The sequence below is a fragment of the Protopterus annectens genome, chromosome 1.part0 (assembly GCF_019279795.1).
Source record: "Protopterus annectens isolate FY-2018-M chromosome 1.part0, PAN1.0, whole genome shotgun sequence".
In the NCBI taxonomy this organism is placed as follows: Eukaryota; Metazoa; Chordata; order Ceratodontiformes; family Protopteridae; genus Protopterus; species Protopterus annectens.
The window spans coordinates 977,274,530-977,298,778 of NC_056725.1; the positions used below are offsets into that span (position 1 = coordinate 977,274,530).

Below are 24,249 nucleotides of genomic sequence, written 5' to 3' on the forward strand. Positions count from 1 at the left end.
TGAGCATTCCTGTCATGCCAGACCTTTTTCTGCTGTGGGGCTTCTGCCTGGTTCACCTGGGCCAAACCCATGAGTTCCCTGAGTCTTGTCCTGAGGTTTAGGACATATGCCACAACAGACTCCTTGTGGGATTCACACTCACCCTCCCACTCATCACAAATCAAATCTAGAGGTCCTCTCACCCTATACCCATACAGTAACTCAAAGGGTGAAAGCCTGTGAATTTCTGGGCCACCTCTCTGTAAGTAAACAACAGGTGTGGCAAATATTTGTCCCACTCCCTCTTAAACTGGTCTGCAAATGCCCAGAGCATGGTCTTTAGTGTAAAGTGTAACCTCTCCACAAGACTGGATAGTAGGAGGTGGTCTTTAGATGCTTCACCCCACAGTGCTTCCACAGACAAGCCAGCAGGCCTGACATGAAATTGGCACCTCTGTCACGTCTGTATTTCTTTTGGGAAACCTACCCTGCTGAAAATCTCTAACAAAGCATTTGCCACCTTTTCTGCCTCAATGGAGGACAGGGCCACCACTTCAGGGTATCTGGTAGCATAATATACTACCACTAGGATATACTTCTTCCCTGTGTAATTTGGGGTACTCAGAGGCACCACAATATCCACAGCTACTGTCTGAAATGGCTCCTCAATCACAGGCAAAGGCATTAAAGGAGCTTTAACCTTGTCTCCTGCCTTGCCTACCTTTTGGCACTGCTCACAGGTCCTGCAGTGGCTGGTTACAACTATGGAAATCCCAGGCCAATAAAAGTTCTTTATGTCTCTTTGTATGTTTTATGCCCATATAACCTGCAAAGGGAATGTCATGGGCTATGGCTAGAAGTGCCAGACAGTAGGCTGTGGGTACTACCAACTGCTGTATTCTCTCACCCTCTAGCCCAACCTCAGGGGTCCACTCTCTATACAGTAACCCTTTGTCCCAGTATACAGATTCCCCATTTCCTTGAGAATTAGGTGCCTCACTGGCTACCTTCCTCAAGCCTTGTAATGTAGGGTCTAAGAGCTGAGCTTGTCTCAACTCTCTCTCTCTCTTTGTAACCCTTCTCAGCTCCCATTTCACAGGAGTGACAGTGGTGTGTCACTGTCTGCCTGCCTACACTTACCTACCTCTGCCCTTGCAGCTCTGTCCAAGGGAACATCAGTACCCACAAGCAGCTGTGGCTCACCTTCAGTCTCAGTGCTACAGGGTAGCTCCCTTCCTGAAGTAGCCACATCACCAGTCCTGGCTTCAAGTGTGTGGTCTCTCTGGGTCACTCCAGGTGACCAGACCCACATGCTTGTCTCCAAGCCTGACTGTGTGTAACTGCATGCACACAAGGCACTGCATTATCAAAATTATTACCTATCAGGACATCTGCAGGGATATCTTCAAACACAACTACTTGCTTGCTTCCTTTTCCACCCTTCCAGTCAAGGTAAAAACTAGCCAAAGGTATTTGGAATGAGATTTCTCCAACAGCTCTGACTGGAGTAGACGTTCCAAGCAAGTACTGCTCCTCTTTAACCATTGCAGGCTTCACAATGGTTAGGTCAGAGGCTGTGTCTCTCTTAGTAGTGGCCTGTTTCCCATCTACTAAGATAGGATATAACCTCTTGTGGTAGTTTGGTACCCTTGTTGTCTCCAGACAACTTACTACTGGCATTCTGTCATTCCCACCTACTGGCTCTCCCACCTTTTGTTCCCTGCCTTGCCTCTATGGATATCTATATGCTACATGGCCCCACTGGTTGCATTTAAAACATTTAACCCTTGATCTCAGCCATGTACCTAAACTAGTGGCTTCCTGTGTTACTGGCAGACTCTGTTGGGGTGGTTTAGGCTGCCCACCATGGGTTCCTTTAGACTCATGAGCAGCACTGGGTATCCCTTTTCTGCGCAGTGATGCCCTACTTGCTAGGTATAGGTCTCCTTTTTCCCCGTCTCATCTGAAGTATTACATTCCCTATCTGCCAACCAGATTCTCATGTCCTCAGACAAAGTGCTAAGGACTTACTCCCTCACCAAAAGGTCTGCCATCCCTTCAAAAGTGGTGACCTGACACCCACTCACCCATCAATGAAAATAAGTTAACTCAGTAATATATGCACATACACTTTAATCTGCCTTGCGTCTATGCTCACAAAACTTTTTTCTGTAAGCTTCAGGTGTTAACTTAAAACATTCTAACAAACAATTTTTAACTGCATTATAATTTATGCAATTAGTATCAGACAATTTAGAAACAGCAGTTACAGCTTTACCATGGAGTAAGGGGATCAGGAACTGTACCCAGAGCCCATGGTCAACATTATACTGTTTACAAACCCTTTCAAACATATGAAAAAAACTATCAAAATTATCACCCTCTATAAATTGTGGAAGAAATTTACTGACATTTATTGTTTCTGGGGTTTAGTTATTCCCTTCCCCATTACCTCCATGACCCTGATGAAGAGTCAGCACCTCCTTCTTATGTTGCCTCTGCCTCTCATTTCCATTAGCTTGCAGACATCTCAGTCTCTCTGCTGCTTCTAATTCCATTTCTTTCTCCTGCCACAGTCTCTCATTTTCTTCAGCTTCCAAATGCCAGTCTCTCTGCTGATTCTAGTCCCAACCATATGACCTCCAGTTCAAGTCTCTTTAACTCCAGATGGATTTTTAAATCTTCTGTGGAAAGGTTGAACTATCCATTTTCTGAGAGCTGTACATCCCCAAGGCCAGTCTGGTTGTCCTCCTGGTTGTTGGACTGTGATACTTCTGTGGTTAAGGCTGCAATAATTTCTCCTTTTAGTCAGGTTGGAATGCCCCAGTCCTTTGGCTTGGCACATCTCAGTCAACTGGTTCCTTGTCAGCTTGCCATAACGCTCTGCTGATATCCGTGCCCGCTCTCCCTGACTAACTAAGCTAACAAAAAATAAATAAAACTATTGTGATATGAAACTCTGAATGTCTACCATGTTGCTGCTTCTGAGTACAAACACCTTCTTTAGTAACTACTTTTTACAGGCTACAGTAGTTCAATATCCACACCATTGAATCCTAATATGTGATGTGGTGATCCCACCACTGCCAGCCAATAAATGTGATGACCCACCACTGGACCAGTAATTAAGGAGCCTCAATCCTCACCCTGGCACCAGTGGGGAATGTACATTAGGAGGATAGCAAGTACACACATGGTATGTCCAGATGCAGCTCTCTGCATCAAGTGCAATTTCCCTTAAGAGCACACAGAGACCACAGTCAGTCCAGGGCTGTTTTCTCCCTCTTTCTTCAGATCCCCAGTAAGACTCCCCACTGGCACAGCTATAGAGTTGAGATCTCAGATGAGTGGCCAAGCCAAGATCTCCAGCACCCTCTCTGTCTAACCAGTGCTTCATGTCCCTGCCCAGGTACCTGACACACACACACTCTGGGGTTTGAGTTACACACACACACACACACACACACACACACACACACACACACACACACACACACACACACACACACACACACACACACACACACACACACACACACACCCACATTTACTAGTTATGCTCCCTTTTGCCAGACTATAAGGTAGTTATCACTGCCACCAGCCAACTCTTATCAGCTACTTTAAGGCCCTTAACACAGGGTGCCCAATCTTACTGTGTAATATTAATATTAATGCAAATGGTAGTACAAGGTTATTAAGAGTGGCCCATACATTGTCACCAAATAAATATGCAAGTACTCTCAAAATTTAAATATGTCTCACAAAGATCAGCCACAATGAAAGGTTTGAATATATTTAATAATAAATAATAAAAGCACAAGAAAATATTCTGTATATATTCACAGTAACATCAGAATTCAAAAATTACAGGAAATATTTAAAACAACATTGCAGGACAGTCTCAAATAAATAAAGAAAACTATCTCTCTCTCTCTCACACACACACACACACACACACACACACACACACACACACACACACACACACACACACACACACACACACACACACACAACTGGGAAAGGCTGGCACAGGTTTTTAGCTCAACTGTAGGTGTTCCTTCTACTGTAATTTATCCACACTTTGAATGTGTTTGTAAGACTATCTGCTTTTTAAAAAATGAACTGCTCCTTACCATTTAAAGTATTACTACAGGGCAGGTGAGCATACACGCAGGTTAGTTTTTCTGTCTGTAGTAACTTACTTTGGCCACCAGGAGGCAGCACAATGCCAGCAGTCTACCATATTCCTTGTTGCTTTAACTAACAACAGTACCAATAGCTTTCATTTAATGTTATTTTAACTATCAATAGTTCCAGTATATGTAGGTTTAATGTTGCCAGCCACATTCTAAAGTGTTATTTAACCTCTAGTATGTCTTCCGTACCCTTTGTCTCCTGTTTTTAAACTTATATCTGCAACATTTCCATCTCTGGCTTGCTCTCTTTTTACCTCTTCAGCTCTGATTTTCACAATTGCTTCCTTTCTGATTGTTATTTTCAGTGCTGTTTCACACTGCTGACCTGGACCTGTCAGTACTGGTTCCAACCAGATAGGCTATTGTGGCATCCATCTACACTCTCTCTCCAACCCCTCCCCCTGTTTCTTTCACTTTCTTTTCTTTCCAACCCCATATCCAGACTATTTAACTTTCCCTTCCTTCCTGTGGCACCATATTTACCTCTCTGGACCAGTCTAATCCTTTCCCTATACCACTGCTAGAACGTCCCTTACCCCCCTTGCATACTTTCCTCTGTACTTACTTTCTACTCCACTGATTGTTTTTTTTTTTGTTCAATGACCTTGATTCTTTCTTCCCTTGAGTCTACCTGCTCAGTTCACTCTGCGGGCTCACTCCACTCTCCTACCCTGCCCCCAAATCTCACCTGGCCCCAGCACCTCTACACTTATACTTAGCTAGCCACTCCCACCACTTCCACTATCCAATCCAAACTATCCATCATACCCCCAAAATCCTTTCCCACAGTTCATCCATTAAAGTAAGCCTACCCTTCATAATTTACTGGCAAACACTACTTATCCTGATAAACTACCAAACAATTAACCTAAACCATAATCTCTTAATCAAATAAACTAACCTCCCACTTTAACTCACCCCTTACTACCATCCTAAAACCAACATCATGACCCTCAAGCCTCTATCCCTACTTACCCAAATAATACTTCTAATTATCTTAACTTACCTAAACTATATCACCCAACCTACTAATGCATACCAACCCCCCATTTCACATCACTACCCCATCCTCTACAAAGTACACATTTACAGGTACCCTTATATCTCCCAGTCTCTGCCCCCTCAACACTAGCATGCTCTTTCCCTATAGACTCCTACCTAACTCTAAAAACACTGTTCCCAACTACACTAGTCTAAAGTCCACAAAACCCTCTACCTGTATAGTACTACCCAAACAAACCAGATACCCCATCCATCATCTTATCTCTATCCTTCTCTCTGGGGACATCCACCCAAACCCAGGCCCCTCTGCCACACTGACTCCAGCCCCCAACCTCACCACTCCAAGCAACAGGCAAACCCCTCAACTTCTCAGCTGTAAATACTCAAAGCCTATGTAACAAAATTCCAAGCCTTCATGCCTGGCTTCTACATAACTAGCCCAATATTCTCTCCATCTCAGAAACCTGGCTTAAGCCCCATATAAAGGATTCTGAACTAACTTCTCCCAACTACTGCATGTTAAGGAATGACAAAACACAAAAAAGGGGGTGGTGTAGCACTCCTTTACTCAGCATCTCTCTTAGTCATGCTCTATACCAAACCCTTTCCCAAATTTGGCGAGGCAGAAATGATATTAGCCCTACTCCCCCTAAACAAGCATAGACTCATATTTGTTCTCTCCCTCTATATTCCCCTAGGAGACAATATCTCATCCCTTGAATATATTCTCTCCTGGGTCTCCACCAACATTACTTATGAAACCATAATCCTGGGGGATGTGAACATAAATTGGGCCACAATCCAATCTCCCACTAACTCACTCAGTATGAACTTATATAACTTTACACAACTAATCAATTCCACTACCAGGCCTTCCAAGAACTCCATTACTGGAAGTACAATAGACTGTATTCTAGTATCCCATCCTCACTACATCTCTGATGGTGGTATTCTTCCAGACCCACTAGCTGACCACTTCCCCACTTTTGCCCACTGCCTTCCCTCTTCCATATAACTAACTCACAACTATATTTCCACTCGCTGCCTAAAAAACGTTTATTCTGAAACCTTCTCAAATGCACTATAAAGCACAAACTGGAACCCATTAAAGACTCTTCCCCTGGATAATGCTCTCTCTTACTTTAACTCTACTTTCACAAACCTGCTCAACTCTTTTGCCCCTCTAAAAACAAAACATACAAAAAGTAACCCTGTACCCTAGTTAACCAAAAACCCCTTAGCTACTATGCGACTCTGTGACAAAGCCTGGACACGTTACCATAAAAATAAAACTAGTATCACCCTTAACAAATATAAAACACTATGAAATAAAGTCATAAAACATATTACCTCAGACCGCAAAGCCTATTTCTCCACTCTCCAAACCAACCACAACACCGATCCCAAACTATTTTGGAAAGGAATCTCATCTCTCCTCAGCCCGGGAAAAAAAGAAAACCCTTGCCCTAATCCAGATGCCTCTGACATGGACTTAGCCACCCAATTTAACTCTTTCTTCATGGAGTCCATAAGCAAGCTAATATCATCCTTCACCAACATCTCTGCAACCCTTCTTCAGCCTGCACCCATCCCTTCCTCCCCTAGCATCCCTTGTCCCCAACCTCCACCCTTCTCTATCAATTCCATCTTTATATCCATCATAAAAACTTCTTCTAAAATTAAAACCTGGTTCCAATGCCCCTGATGAAATACCCTCCTACTTCCTAAATGTAGCCACAGAAGCCATTGCTCTCCCTATCAGCATACTAATTAATTGGCTTGTCTCAGAAAGCCAGGTCCTCCAGCTCTGGAAGAAGGCCTTTATTATTCCTCTACATAAAGGAGGCAATAATAATGACATTCCAAACTTCTGCCCTATTGCTATCTTATCCCCTATTTCTAAGCTTCTTAAAATGTATCCACCAACAACTCTTACCCTATCTCATCAACAGCCAGTCTCTTACCCCCAAATAGCATGGATTTATACCCAGTCATAGCACCTCCACTGCCCTCCTCTCCTTCCTTAAAACAATTAACAAAGCCCGTGATTCTGGCCATTACATGTACACCACTCTCCTCAACCTCTCCAAGGCATTTGACACTATTTCCCACAGCCTGCTTTTTAATAAACTCTCCAAATTAAACCTATCCCCTTCCTGTACCAAGTGGTTCTCCAGCTACCTCACAACCAGACAACAAGCAGTCAAATGGAATAAAGCCACCTCACCCTTCCTTAATAATCCCAAAGGTGTCCCTCAAGGATCCATTTTAGGCCCCCTACTATTCAATATATTCATTAAAGACGTCTACCAAGCCATTCCAAACTCCAGCCTTATCCAATACAAAAAAACACTGTTCTATTCGCGCTTGATAAACTATGTTCTTTGATAAAAAGCCTGGCTAAATATACCAGTTTGCATATTGATCAAATTTGTTTAGCCCTAAAGTGTCTGGAATTTTCAATGTATTAGCACTCCTTTGTATGTATTTGCACAAATTATTGCATTCTAAAAGTAATTACCCATTCTAAAGGCAGAAATTCAATTTGATCTTGAAAAAGTCTTTCATAAAACAACATGTGCCTTAAAAGATCTAGTATTCTTGTAACAAAAAAAAAAACCTGGGTCCTACAAATTGCTCTGGGAGGATCATCATCATCCAACTGTGGGATACCCCAGTTCTTTCTAATGATATTTCTAATACTCTTATTCTTATTGATATATGAACTTTTATCCTCTTTTTACTTCCTAGTAAGTGGCCTGCTTTGTTCCACCACCTGTTCTAATGTTGCTTCTTGTATTAGTTCTGCTTTCTTCACTTCACTGCATTCTGTTTGTTGCAGTCAAATCATTGTCATTGTCATGGTAACCCCTGGAAGTCAGCATCATTCCTATATGCTGAATCATATATTCTGAAGGCGTGAATCATCGTGATGAGGGGCGTGCTTGATTCTTAGCAATGTTCTTGTGTATGGGGGTGGTGTGGGGGATGCATATGTGTTCTAATCATAAGTATGTGGGGTGTCCTATAGAAACACCCATTATAAGGTAGCATTATGCTTATCTAAGGTAACAATCTGGTGACATGATCTCCCCAGTGTAGACATGATCTCCAGTGGTAGAAAATAAAGATGAGATTGTTGTGATTGATAAGATTGAACTTAGACAATGGGAAAGACTTGAAATGGATCAAAAATGTAAAATCATCATCAGAATGTATGCAGATGAAGGATTTTTAAGCCAATAGGGACTTCTTCTAGTTTTCTGGTCAGTCGTCATCTGAAGCATTAACAGTTATTTATTGCTTTACTTCATTTTACATGTCATCTCTTGGTGTTAGGAATATATATTTTAGAAGTTTTTCAGTAGTTTCATATATTTGAAATGTTTCTGAAGATTCTACCATTATCTGCTCATCCTCCTCTATCCACTCTAAATAAGCTTACCCAAAGTGCCTTCTCCTCTACTGAGCAGTGTATGCTAGATAACCATCTGGCTCTTAAAGCAACCAAAACTAAACTTATGTTATTTACCACCTCCAAAATCTCCTCCCTAGATAAACACTCATTCATAATCATCAGCAAAAACAATACTCCCCTAGAAATAGTCTCTGACACTAAACTACTAGGAGTACTCATAGATAATCAACTAAAATTCGACAAACATTTACAAGTAAATATCAAAAAACCCACAAAAAACATGGTATGCTATACTGCCATAATCGTTAAATCTCTCCTTCCACCAGGCTCATACTAGCCAATACATATCTCATCCCATCCCTCCTATATGGTGCATCTATCCTCACCAATCTGCAATCATCCCTCAGAACAAAACAATACTCTTGCTATAACAAGATAACAAAATTTGTGGCAGGTCACAGAGCCATTTCTCACCATTGTAATTCTCTTCACCAACTAAACTGGCTTGAGCTACCTAACCTCCTCACTTACACCCAACTCATCCAACCACACAAACTCATTTAAAACCCCTCTCTTTGTCCCTCCCTAGCCACTACCTTTAAAATGCATGAACCAGAAGGACTTCTTAGATCTAATTCCCAAAAAACAATTAAATTGCACAAACCCACACGTCCACCTGGGAATCACCTAATGTCCTTCTCTCTTGCACGCCTCTGGAATTCCCTACCATCTCTATCCACATCACCAGCAGTCTCTCCTCATTTAAAACCTTGTTACACTCACACCTAACTTCACAATGGAAGTGCTCCTGTTCCCATCCTACCTAATCCTTCTAATACCACTTCCTACTCTCCTAGAACTAAAGACGTCATCACTGTCTCCTGTAGTCCCACAGCTCTATTGAACTATTTGACCAACTACTTAACAGGTGCCCTATGCTGCTACTTTTGTAAAAAAAAGTGTTTATTGCTGTTTAATGAACTATATTGATGTATTCTATCATTGTTAACCTTTTCTTATCATATTTACTTTGTATTCCTATGAGATAATCTGTAATGTGTATGTACAATGTGTACTATGTATTTGTATTTTTCTGGAGCTTTTCACCCCAGGACTCCATTGAAAATGAGCTCCTTGTGGCCCAATGGACCATCCTGGCAAACAAACTGCAAATAAAATAAAAAATAAATCTAAACTAAGCTTCACTATATTCCTGAATATACCTAAGAGAATTATACTATTCCCTAGTAACTTACTTCATCAAAGCAAGGCAGATGTGGCAAATGGATCTTCTAGCTGATGTTGTCAGGTCCAAGACAGAATGCAGCATGCTGTGTCTCTCTAAGAGGCTTTTTTAAATTAATATCTCAAATATTACTACTAGGATAGCTTACAGAATGACATCATTTCTTGTCATCTGACTCTATCCCAGGTGAAACCCCCATTGCTAGAAGCTAGCAGTATTTAGCATCTACCTATGAAAATAAATACACCTCAGATCTTTGGCAGATGCTGGAAGTCATAAAACGATAAAACACTTCAAAGACAATACAGAAAGTTCCCTAGTACAGACATTGCGTCTCTAGCTGCAATAAAGTAATTTAATTTCAGCTATTTTTCCTGAAGTTTACTAGACTGAAGTTAACCTCCTGTGTTCCAATTTCCACTATCAAAATATATACATTTAAACAGTTCCAATATTGCATGTACATTTCTGTTCTATTCCAGCTGGGCATGCTGAGGTTTCATTTAAAGCACAAGCACTTCATAAAATATCTTTTCAACACACATGTCTATACAAACCTAGTTTGATATATACATGATATACAGTTCTAATACATTTGTAACACTATACAAACCTAGTTTTATATATACATGATACAGTTCTAATACATTTGTAATACAAGCATCTTATATGAATTATGTTGATATTCACAAATGACATATAATGTTTTACAAAATTCCAGATAGCTGGGCTGGCAGTATCTCCTTTCATCACAGTGGTTATATCATCTGTTTAAGGAATCAGGGAGAGTCAGTTAATCCCTAACAGTCCTCAATGTGCATATCCACAACTTCCCATGGAATGCTGTATACTGGGCAGGTGTGGTGTTAGCATTTTGGAGGTCCACAGAAAGTGTCAAGTTGGAAGCCCCTGGACACTTCCACTCATATCACTCTGTCATTGTTATCTATCCTAAGCAACCTTTTAGTTTATGCTGCAAAGTTTTATGAGTAGTGTGGACAGACTGAACCATAGTTATAATGCTCTTATATTATGGCAGGCCAGTATACCACACCATGTTGTCCCATCCCTCAGTGGGACATTCACAGTGACTGGCATTTAGTTGCAATGATGCTTCAACAACTATAAATAGCCAATCTTAGTTGAAATGGAGCCATAGGTAAAGGCCTCCATGACACTCCCACTGCCTGCTGTTTCACCCCCTCACAGACAGACCAACATTCTCCAGTAATCCCCCTTGTTTGCCCCTCCAGGCTCCTCATAACATGCACATTACCTTTTTTTCCCTTTTGTCACATTTTGCCTTACTCTTCATATTTTTCCAGAAGACATAGCTTTCTAGATGCCATGAAGTCCATTTAGAAAATTTTAAACAGCCTTTTCATCTGGTGGTGGCCTAAAATATATGACTAAGGAAAGAAATAAAGGAATACAGCGCTGCTGTTCAACTTTACTTATCCTTGTATCCTTTTAAAATACCTTAAATGAGCAAGACAGCACATTAATAACTGTAAAAATAAATGGAAACAATGAATAAAGTGAGGGTGGTCCCCAGAAGCCATAGGGTTATAGATGCCCTAAGGTTCATTTTACAGTTTTGATCCAGTGGTGACCTAAACAAAAATCATGAGTAACAAAAGAAATTCAGTCTTATTTCTTTGTGTCCAAGGGTTAGTGTTTAAATAACAGCTCACAATAAACTGACCAGACAAATGTTTGACAGAATACATAAATCCTATCTTAGAATACTGCCTGCCTGCCTCTCTATATGCCCCTCAACAAAAAAGGAGTCACTGTCTGTGTACCCATCTTGTGTTAGAGTAGGATGAAAGCAAAAACTCAAATGGACATAGTCATATATTTCAAGTTACTGCTGTCATACACATACATAGCTTGTCTCCTCACCCTTACCCCCAAAAGGTATTAGTGTCTGATATGTGATTTTTGGAAAGTGAAAAAATTAATGATTACAGTTAATATATTCATAGTGATACTGAAAGAGCTGTATTAAATAGAGGCCTTAAATTTATTCCAACGGTTTTACGAAGAATTTATGAAATAAAGGGGGATATCTTTAACTTGATTAGAAAACTGCATATTCGTGATTATTTTAAGAATGACATAGTTAATGATGGAACAGCATTGTAAATGGTAAAGATACTGCATCTAGCGATGACAGTTTTTTCTTGTGTTTTGAGAACTTTGAAGATGATTCAGAAGTCAAGGCTAATGCATATTGTGTATTAGATACAAAAAGTATACCAAATAAAAGTAATTTTATCCCCCCCTTTAGGAATGAAGATGTATAGCAGTTTTATTTTATATTAAATCATGTGGATGAAAAAGAATGTTCTTTGTTTTTCAAAAATAGCATTCAATATGACATGAGCAAGGATGAATGGTCTAGTCTGAAAAAACTTAAGTGCTAATGGTGAAATAATATTTAAACTGCAAGCTGGTAATTATGCACTTTTCTCAATATTTGAAAATGTGCAATGAACATCTAAGTAATGACAATATATACAAGAAAATTAAGATTGAGGAATATAGAAAGGCCATAAAGGAATATGATGAATTAATATATAAAGGAGATTAAAATATTTTACATTAGAAGATGCACAGCAAAAGATTAGTAATAAAACTTGTAATATGGCAAATATTTTTTTGTGTTCCTAAGATCTACAAAAGTTTAAGTGATCCACCGGGGTGGACAATAGTGTCAGCCTGTGGGTATTTTACCCACAATTTAGGAACTTTTTTATATCATTATCTGTTAAGGAAAGTGGTAAAATTACCATCTTATATAAAAGACTCATTTGATTTTCTGGAGAAAATGAAGAAAATTAAGTTGGAAAAGGACGTGTATTTTGTGGGGTTGATGTGGTCAGTCTCTGTACCAATATCCAGCAGATTTATGGAATGGAGGCTATGGAACATTTTTTAGGGGATAGTCCTAAGACACAATATGTGAAAGAGTTAACTTTATTTTGCCTTAAGAAATATATTTGAATTTGATGACACCTTATATAGACAGATGCAGGGAACAGCCATGGGAGTGGCTTTCACCCCTATGTATGCTAATATATTTATGAGCTATTTTGAAAGCGCATTTATGTATAAAAATGATTTTTATAATAAATTTGTAAAAAGGCACTTTAGATTTATAGACAAACTTATATTCATATGCAAAGGGGGTTTTGAAAGAGTTGAAAGACTTGTGGAAAATCTACATGAGAACAAATTTGGCATTCGATTTGATGGGTTGTAAAAAGGAAAAATAGTTAACTTTTTGGATATTACAACAGAAGGTAAGGATAAAGGAATAGTAGCTAAAACAATATATAGGACATTTAGCCATCACAATTATATGTTACATGGCACTAGTTGCCATCTCCCTCATACAATGGCATCTCTACCTTATGGTGAATTCCTCAGAGTCAGTAGGTTATGCAGCCAAAAACAAGAATGTAGGTTAGAAATGGTGAAGGTTATGTCCATATTCCTTAATTGGGGATATGATGAAAATCAGGTAAAATAGGGATATAGGAAAGTTGAAAAAATGAAAGAACAAAATCCCAGAAACAGTATTAAGTATAGAGACAGTATTAGTGGAAGTAAAGAACAGAATATATATTTTATACCCAAATATACATTGTTCTCGGAAAAACTGGAAAGCTTGGTTAGATATTATTGGACATGTGTTAAGAGGGAAGAATCACTTTTGGAAAATGTTAAGCTGAATTTTTCATATAAAAAAGGTAAAAGCATAAGAGACTTCTTGGTTTGTGGAAGATTTAAAAGACCAATAATAAAAAGAAGTCAAGAAGTATTTTTCAAGGGAACATCTATACCATTCCCTTTTTATATAAGTATATACATCCTTGTGGAGGATGTAGTGTATGTCAGTACATGGTTAGAATATTTCCTATAAATAATGGCATTACATTTCAGGAACAAGGATATTATTCCTGTAAAAGTGAGGGAATAATATATGGGCTAAAATGCCCATGTGATAAATATTATATAAGGGAGAGCAAAAGGAGCTTTGCTACGAGGTTAAAAGAGCACATAAGAGATATAAGGAACAACAAACAGATAAGACCAGTAGCAGAGCATTGCTATAAATATCATGGAGGAGATCCCACAGGCTTGTAGGCCACGTTATTAGAGCAGTTTAAAAATGTTTATTTAACATCTGAAGGAGTTAAATACAATTTACGGAGGAAGGAGTCAATTTTCATCCTGAAATACAATACACTTCAACCTAAGGGACTTAACAAAGAATGTAATTGGAAATGTGTTTTGTAAATTTGCTTTTAAGGCTGCAATTGGTTTTAATTGTGTTTACTTACTGTGGGGTGTGTTTTAATATATCAAAAGGGAATGGTATAGATGTAAAATTATTGGCAAGAGGTTTTTATTTTGCAACTTTGTTATTAAGCTTTCTGTTCTAATAGAAGAACGGTGATTCAACTTTCTAATTTGGACTTTCTGGCTATAGTGTGGAATGGTTTGCAGCGATATATTCATACATGTTGCTCCCAGACAGTACTCTACCCCTACACAAGCTGCAGTGGCCTTCCTTGTATACCCCTGAGGTCTGTGAAATAATTAAAAATGATCAAACTTTTGCCAGCCCCAATACAAGCTATAATGACCTCCTATGCATACCTCTGAAGTTTGGTTGCGAGGAAAATTAAATAAATAATGACCAGACCACAGCCCGCCAACACAAGCCACAGCAACCTTCTCTACACACCTCTGAGCAAGGCTGGTTTTAGAATGGGTATGGTTGAGAGCGGATGCCACCATTAAGTTTATGTCCAAATCCATTTAAACAGTCTAGGGTGTGGAAGCCACCTATCCTCCTAGAAACTCTGAGAGTCTGAGTGTTCTAGGACATCTTATGCATTACTTATGAAGGATAATTACTTGTTAACCACATTTTTTTACTACTACACAGATTAGTTATATACATGCCCAGCATTTTTGTATGTGTCCACAGATACAAATCAGTGATACTTTTTGTGTACACACACTGCCCTTGGAGAGCCCTGTCTATCACAAGATTCACAAACACAGACACATACACGCTACATGCTCACCTTCAAAGAAACTGGAGGAATGCCGTTTCACCTACAGCAATTTTTTTTGTTGTTGGAAGAAACAAGATCCCATAGGGAGGGTATGCAGACTCCATGTAGAAAAAGCTACAATCAAGAACTCATCTAGAGCACAGCATTGTGAAATGGCAAAGGTACTCACTATGCTGCTGTGGCAATGAGCAGTTGCTTTCACATGGATCCTACTCCTACCAAACCACCAAAGATAACCACTTATCATGTGTAAGATCTATGTCTGTGATGGTAAAAACAATTACTGCCAGCTTGTCAGTCTTAAATACACTGCAACCCCCTCGCCCACCACCACCACCACCAACATAATGGCAATGCAGATGATGTTTGTAATACAAGATGAAAGAGTACAGAGGAGGCACACTCTTTTACATAATGTCTAATTTGTTATAATAATTTAAACTGCAGATTTTTTTTTTATTTTAAAGATTTAAAATTATTGTTCTTAAAATGTTTTGTAATAATTTGGAGCTTTTCTCCCTGGGCCTGTGCTGAAAATGGGCTTCTATCCAGTTGGACTTTCCTGTTAATCAAATGTCAAATAAATAAATATTATGACTACCTTGTTACTCTTACACTGCACCCACCTCTACACACACGCACACACACACACACACACACACACACACACACACACACACACACACACACACACACACACACACACACACACACACGCACACAAAGCATAAGCCATAGTGATACTAGTTTTACATTGACTTCAGCAAATAATCAGTACATTGTGTGACACTACTACTGCCAAATGAAATCTGTGACTATTGTTTAACAGCCATCAAACAACATTTTTATTCACCTCTCTGATGTGTAATGCATACCTGTCACCATCCCTAATTTCACAGAATGTCCCTGAGCCAAAGTGTTGCAAGAAGTCACTACAGTGCATTCTTTGACACAGGTTTAGACTTGGTTGTATTCACTATAAATTCACTTGTAAAAGTTACTGAACCATGTATGCAGCTTACAGAATTACCAGTGAACAAGAGCTGGACAGCATCTGCTTTAGAAAAGGATTTCAGGACAAGGAGATCACCACTAACTGGAGTTGTCAGGGCTTTGGGAACATATTTTGACAGTAACCTGACCTTTGACCACCCCGTCTACTGTGGTGAGAAAATCATTGTATGTTGCACAACTTATAAGTAAGGGGATTGTATCCAGGTCTAAGGAGATCATTGTTCTGATGTACTCACTTCTGATCAGACCAGTCACTGAGTGCAACACACCCTTCTGAATGTAACTGACAGGCATTTGCAATAACATGAGAGACCACAGAAGTTCCACACAAAAAGGATACAGGGAGCAAACAAGTCCTACGCAGACCATCTCAAAGCCCTGTCCCTGTACTTGGTCTCCTACAGACTGTTGAATGGCGATCTATGCCTAGCCTACAAGGCATCCTCTGATCCCACACTGAACTTGTTGCATACACACAAAACAAATAGCACTGAAATACAGAATCTAAGGACCTTGACCTTGTCTTTGACATAAATGGTTCATGTTGGAGGGACAGGTATGTGTTTCAAAGATTGCCCCTTCTCTGAAACAGGCCTCATATATATATGAAGCAAAGCTCATCTTACCCTATTCAAACATAACTTTGACCAGTGGATGGAAAATCACAAATTTTCCCCTGGTTTGGTTCATATGTTCCTAATGGACAGGAACAGCCTGTGTACAAACCTTTAACTGTAAAACTCCTTGGGGAATTAACACGTCAAGAATATTTTGATAAATTTGAGGTAAGCTTGGCAAGGCTTAAAATTATTCTTAGGCTGATAGCCTAGTAACCACATATGAACCTGTTTTGCCTGTCTTCTTTTGCTCTGTCCCTAATTAAAAAAATGATTTGCTGGTAAATCACTCAGGATTACAGACAGGCAGTAATAACCAGATATTAGAGCTTCATAATTCGCATTGTTCAGAAGTGCATGTTGATGCAAAATATGTTATTTTATTAGCTTTTTAACTGATAAGAGTAATATTTAAAAAGTGTTTCTGATTCTGAGTATTGATTCCACCATTATTTTTTGTTTTGCCAGAATTCTTGGGCAAAGAAGTTATGTTAGAAAACATGGTATCCTACCAGCATTTGTAAAACTTCCTGAAAGAGAAAGCCATACCTGAAGATAGGGAATATCTGCTCTTCTTTAAATCCCAGGTACGTACTGAGATCACTTGCCATGGGCTGCCGATAACGCTTATCTCGCTCATGTTCATCCACTGATTACTAGCTTTATCCTAACAGGGTGATATAAAACCCTGCTTAGGATAAAGTGCATAATCAGAGAATGAATGATCTTTTTTCTCCTCATTTGCCCCAAGTAACAACAGATTTTGTGGGGCCACCTCATTCATACTCAAGGATGACCAGGAGGCTCCCTGCAGCTGTGGGTTTCACTGATAACTATCTCCAACTATGATGTTAGTTGTAGTGGACAGAATCTCCACCAGCATGATTTAACTAAGTCAAGAATATTATGTCACTGGTAAAACATTTGAGTAAATTATGAAACCTGCTGCTTGAAAAAAAAAACTCTGTCACTACAACCAGAGATAATTTTGAATTTAAGAAAAACAAATAGTTCCAAGCCTTAGGAGTCTTCATCCAATGAGCCACTATTACCTACCTGGTTTATTACATACACAAGATTTCTGTACCAACCTTTGTTGGTTTGACAAACATGTAACAAAATATCAAAATAAGATCACTTGCTGTGGTTGGGGGTCCCCAGACCAGTGGACCACAGAGACAGCAGAGTTCTCTGGTGCCTAAAACCAGCTATGGCTCTGGGTGCATAATAGCTGTGTGTCTTCCCCTCAACTGTCTTGCCTCTTTGAAGGCAAAGTATCACCAATAATTTCACAATAACCCATGACTGGGTATGGATATCATAGGATTAACCCACAGGTGGTGTGGATTAATCAAGATGGTAAAGTCTGAGTGATTAAACAAAGCCAGACGTGTTAATCCTGTGATACTCACACCCAGTCATGAGTTATTGCTATTATACAATGACATCATTTAAGAAAGCAATTGCTTATTTTTTTAAAATAATATTTTTGTATAGCGTCACTGTAGTGTTCTTCCATGTTTACTGATGTACTGTGCATGTATGTGTATGGGAGTTACATTCCCACTGTTGCAAAGAACATCAGTAAAGTGCAGGACCAGCAACAGAGAAAAGAGAATCTCTGTTGCTGTTTTTTTTTTCTCCATAGAATGTAAAAAACCTGCACCAAACACAACAAAAAGGAGGACAAAGGTTCAAAAATAGGTGCAGACTTTAAATATTGCTCTTATAAACTGTTTAGAAAGTTAATTGAATAAGTTTTATGCTAGCATGCAATTTTGAAAGGACATGAAGCTTGAACTCAAAATGTCTGTCTTTATTTAATGACTTCAATCTCTAACAGCTTGCCAGAAAAACAATAATTTTTATGAGGAAAGGACCAAAACTATTAGGCAAATATCTACACATTCTGTGAAAATCCAGAAGTTGAGAGGTATGAGAGTCTGCAGTGATTTTAGGAGGCACAGCACAGAAATACTAGGAAAAGCAGGTATGTCTCTGTTTCTCTTTCTTTAGTTTTGAAGAATGTACCTGATTTTTCTTGTATTTTGCTCTGGCCACTAAGCATATCTCAACAGAAATGTATGGACACTCAATGGTACTTAAGCAGCTAGGCTTCTTTCTATTGTTATATGCTCAATTTACAATGGGCATACTGGCTGGGCTGTCCAATCAGCATGCACATTTTTCAATAGCAATGATCCATTACGTATAGTCCCCAGTCTTCATCAGAGACTCTGTCATGGAGTCAGCACTTCCATCCATCTCCCCAGAGAGAGAAGTAGGCCAGCTCTATTTCATCGTTGTTCTTTCCAGCTACCTCAGCCTCAGGACACTAGCTGAATATGGAATAGCTGCTTCATAGTCAGGGCTTTAATTCAGAAGACAACAAAGCTGGTATGAGATCCATTTGTTTATAGCTTTATAACAACTAACACATCCTGGCTCAGTTGCATGGGAGTATACTATGCATTGGAAAACAACAGTTCCTGTGAATTTTTGTTTTTCTTGTGCAAGTCATGAATTTCAGAATATTTAATGGCAATAAAACCTTGCCAGTCAAAATACCGCTTGTACTTCTACAAGTTTTGACTCCAACTCCATATCTTTCTAGTGATGGGCTATGGATTTTCTGCTTCCTTTTTTACTTTTCGCTCATCTGCATATTCTAATTTGGACTCAGGAGGTATTCAGAAACAATTAACTCACTGCGTTAAGTGAAATAGCATAGTGAAAAGCAGTGTGCAGGGAGGTGCCAATTCAGAGACACACATCGTGTGAATTCAGCACTGTAGAAAACAGCAAAAAGAAAGAAGGAAGGAAGGAAAAAGGAAAGAAAACTGGTAAACTTAATCCTGATCCTTCAGTATCAGGATTATTACACTCAGAAAGGATCATCTGTATGTCTCAAGGCAAGAGACCACCGAGTCTAAGGACTGTTCCATGGTAGTATCAGTACAGGGATAGCTGCAGAATCAAACCAGGCTTCTGACTGACCAAATCAGTGGACAACTGTAAATTCAGAGGCAGCATCAACTTCACTAAAGACACGTGGATCCTCCAAGATAGACAAACACAAGCAAACACATGATGTCATAATCATAGTCTAAAAGTGAACACCAGAAAATATAGTGTTGTACAGTTTGGGAAAAGAGGAACTCTCACACTCTTATACATAGATTACACCAACCTTAAAGTAGACACTGTCATTGAGACCTACACACCTTTATCAATAACAAATTCTCCACCTTGCCCAACTTTTTACCTAATGATATGTTCTTGGTCTAAAGAGGTCATCTTTCCACTCTACTCATTCCCCATTAGGTCCATACTAGAATACTATGTATCCTTTTGTAAGTGTTTATCTAAACACTTATTCTAACATGAAAAACACCATTGGTTCCTCACCAAAAAATTATTGCGCATGAGCTCCATAGCATATTACCCAAAGTATCTAAAATCCCATTCGCTCTTCTTTGTCTCCTACATATTCCTACAGGGTGATCTATGCCTGAACTACAAAGTTATAAATGTCCAAATGACCTACTACATATCAGCAAGTGTGCCAGCAGCACAAATACAAAATCAGCTGACCTAACTCTATACTGCAACATATATAGAACTGACTGGCATGACAGATATCTCTCTCAAAGAATTGCCCACCTCTGAAACAAAGCGCTCTGTCTGTAAAGTAAAGCACATCCCTCACTATCTTCAAATCTAACTTAGATAAATGGAATGGATACCAAAACTTCTGGCTTAGTCATATCACATATAGACAGGGAAAGTAACTAAATGGGTTAGAAGGACTGCAGTGAATAGACTTCAAAATTCTTAATTGAGCTACTGACTAGTAACAACCTATGAAACTATGAAGTTATGTGAAATGCAAATGTTCTAAATATCAGCAGAGTAGAGCAGATGGTGAATTGTCTTTCATGAACTGGGGAAGGCCACCAGGGTAGTTAATGCATCAAATTTAAATGTTGAGAAATCTAGCTACAGTGATTAATACAGCAGAAGGGATTCTGAGGTACAGAGGGAACAGTCAGAAGGTGGTATATCAAGAGAAATAGAGCGAATCAGTGACAAATGAAAAAATGCAGACTCCTGCACATCACCCAAATGAAGTTATGAATGTGAAAGAACACCTTACGGTAAAAAAATAAACACATAGACACTACACTCACATATCGAAGGCTAAACTTGGCCTAGTGGGAATAAGCCGGTCAACAAAGTGCAAATAAATAAACATGGATGAAACTGTTTAACGTCCAGAAAGCTAAAGCAGGAAAAGGGAGGCATTCTCCTCACACCGTATTGACAATTATGTTTATATATCAACTGCCAATCTAGTTATCTCTGCATATTTGCAAATACTTTTTTATATAACTATAAGCTCTACTAAGCGTTATATCTATAGTTGCAATGTCTAACACTGTTTTATTGTCTTTGTTAATATGAAGTACTTCACTGTTGTTAATATGTGATACTTTTACCATGTTACTTTATGACTTGGAGCTTATCTCCCCGGGCCTCCACTGAAAGCATTTCCCAGTAAACAAATGTAAAATGAAATAAATAAAAACAAATAAATAAACAGATTCTGAACAAATCATTCATCATCTTCTAGTGGTTCAGTTTAATAGCTCATCCACAGTACAGCTTTAACAGTCCTCTCAGTAAACAACATTCTCATACTGATATCCACGTCCACATTACTGGTCTTCTGCTGTCCTGTGAAACAAAAGTTTGTGGATACATTCTGCAAACCTGCACTGTTAAAAATAACACTGCAGTCAACTAGTTAATGAGCCTTCCAACACTTCATAAACCTTTTTTTATAACAGGTTGAAGTAATACATCAACCAGGAAGTAATTTTCATGTTTGCCAGCCTTTGTTGCATATATGTGGAGGTTTTGGGACTCAAACCCAGATATACTGTTAAGTTCATTATTTCCTTGTTATTTTAACCTCTAAATCCCCCACTGATGTGTGCGTGTCTATTGAGATGCAGCAATTCTGCAAACTTTCTAATATTTACAAACAGCATTTTGATCCCATTAAATAAGGAGATTCTGTAGACATACATAAATAACTTACAATTAGGATTTTAATGAATCAAGAAATTCTGGTAAGTGGGTACCTAGGCATTATTAGGATTCTGTTACAGGAGTATAGGCTCAGAGCACTCGCCTTACACCTTGTTCTTACATGTACACATATCAGTGACATATCAGTATTTCCCAACAACTCTTAACACTCTGGTTACGTCAAGTTTAAAGACAAGCCTAGCCCAGAGCTTTTAATTAACAGCACATTTCAAAGCATAGCTAAAAGAATGCATGCATTTACATGGCTGAATGCTGAATTTTGCTAATCATGCCATATTCCTGTTGTATGGATTTCAATTGTTGCTGCAGTTTCGTATTCTAGAATTATTCTTTCTCTTTTCTCACAATGCCATACTGTTTCTGCAGGCACGTTTCTTTCTTTTACCGGTGAATTCTTGGGGAACTAAATATGAAAACATTTCTCTTGCTCAGATACAGATTACTTATTGCAATGGCAGCCTATGATACCACTCCATATTTCAGCAGGAACTCTCAGCACATGCTCATTTCATTTTTCAGTAATACACTATGTATTTTTAAGAATTTTACAAGAGATTGTAACAACACATAAAATAATTCAAAACTACTTACCTTCCAAGATCCACAGCCTATTTCTCTTCACATTCTGGTAAAGGTTAGCTGAAGTTCTTTGCAATGACTGCCTACTTATTTTCATTAGTGATTTGCAAATAGGGTCTCCATGGACACAGCACAACAACCACTCAGATCTGCCATGCTGTTCCCAAAGAAGGTTCCTCCTCCCACTGTAATCTCAAGAAGGAATAAAGGGCTGTAAAACCACATCAAAACGCATGCTCATTCTGCTGGTGTCCTCATGCAGGCTGTTTACATTGTCAAGTAGTAAGAAGTCAAATGCATATTTTCACTTGTAAGAGATAAAAGAGAGTAGGATGTCAGATGCAGCAGTGAAATCTCATTTTACTCAAGAAGAATCTGACACTGTTCAGTGTGCACAGTTCTAGACTACGTACTGCAGAATAAATGTTTGCTTCAAGGCAAAAAACACAAAGTATGCTGAGCATTGGTGGACTGCACTGTAACCATATGAAAATGATAAGAATGTTCTATGTAATATATGAACATTGATATTGCCACCTATTAAACAGCAATGTAAGCAGGACTGTAGTTTTGCTTAGATGTGCAATGCTGAGACAGGAATCAGCAGTGTTCTAGTCTAACATCAGGTGATGTGTGTGACCATTGAGTCAATCAAGGAGGAAGGAAGTCATTGCAGCTGAATACACATATGTAAGTGAGCATACACACACACACACACACACACACACACACACACACACGCACGCACGCACGCACACACACATACACACACACACACACACACACACACACACACACACACACACACACACACACACACACACATACATACACACACACAGAGACACACACACATACACACACATACATACACACACACACACACACACACACACACACACACACACACACACACACACACACACACACACACACACAGAGACACACACACACACACACACACACACACACACACACACACACACACACACACACACACACGAGAAATGGAGGGAGGACAATGATGTTAGCAAAGGGAAGGGTTCAAAGGTTATGGCTGCCACTGGGGAAAACTAGGAAGTAATGTTTGGTAGCACAGAACTATTGTTTCTTCTCTCTAGCACTGAAGATGCAAGAAGATGATAAATTACAGCAAAACGGTAGTACAAATAAATATATAAAAACTTAGAAATACTATAATATAGTATGGAAGGGATACTACTTAGGTAGGGGTATGGGGAAGTAAGGAGGTCATTACATTAATGGGTAGGATGGATGGTGAGGGCATTGCTGTATTAAAAAAAAGAAGGGGTGTGCAGAATGCACTCTCATACATGTTCATGTGGGCCACAACACTGCAGCAACGTATCAGACAGTGGAATGCCAGTATCTATCATTTCAGACAACATGAAGTAATTGTTACAAGCACAGTTGCAGACAAGGCTAGACTTGAAAGACAGAGTGTGGAGAAAGAGTGTATTTTGGCAAACAGTGGATCTACACAGCAACAAGTGAATATAGTGTTGTAAACCACCAGGGAGATTATTAGACCTTTGACCCTCTGGAAGGGACTAGTTTGATGCATTGTAATATGGAGGAAGGGTCCAAGGGGGGAAAAAGAATGATGAAGATAAAAGTGAATAATAATAATGATAATAAGAAAAAGTATGGAAAGATAGAAAAAGGGGAAGAAAAGGAAAAGGTAAGCCACACTTGAATGAAGAAACAATGTTTTTATGAAGGAGGAAGGTGTCAGGGGATTGCTCAGAAATGGATATGGTTTTTGACATGCACAAGAGAAGCATCTCAGGTTTAGCTGGAATGGGGTTGAAGGAGATGGGGGGGTTAAAGCATAGCATCCACTAGGCAAGGGGGCTACGGCCAGCAGGGCCAGGGTGTGTGTAATGAATGGAGGGAACACGTTTACCATCCTCAGGAGAGACGATTTTAGATCAGATTGTGGCCATTTTGGCTCAGCTGAAAG

General features: G+C 39.2%; 1 protein-coding gene across 2 annotated transcripts in view; it reads right to left on the reverse strand.

Moving 5' to 3' along the window:
* The window catches only part of ECT2L (epithelial cell transforming 2 like), a 1,012,011-nt gene extending 989,566 nt beyond the window's left edge, over positions 1 to 22,445 (reverse strand). Inside the window, exon 1 of one of the 2 annotated variants that reach the window (XM_044064710.1) lies at positions 22,278 to 22,445. The gene's annotated coding sequence lies outside the window, so the exon portion shown is untranslated. The remainder of the gene's footprint in view (positions 1 to 22,277) is intronic. The other variant, XM_044064701.1, reaches the window with a different exon arrangement.
* Positions 22,446 to 24,249: the final 1,804 nt, after the last annotated feature.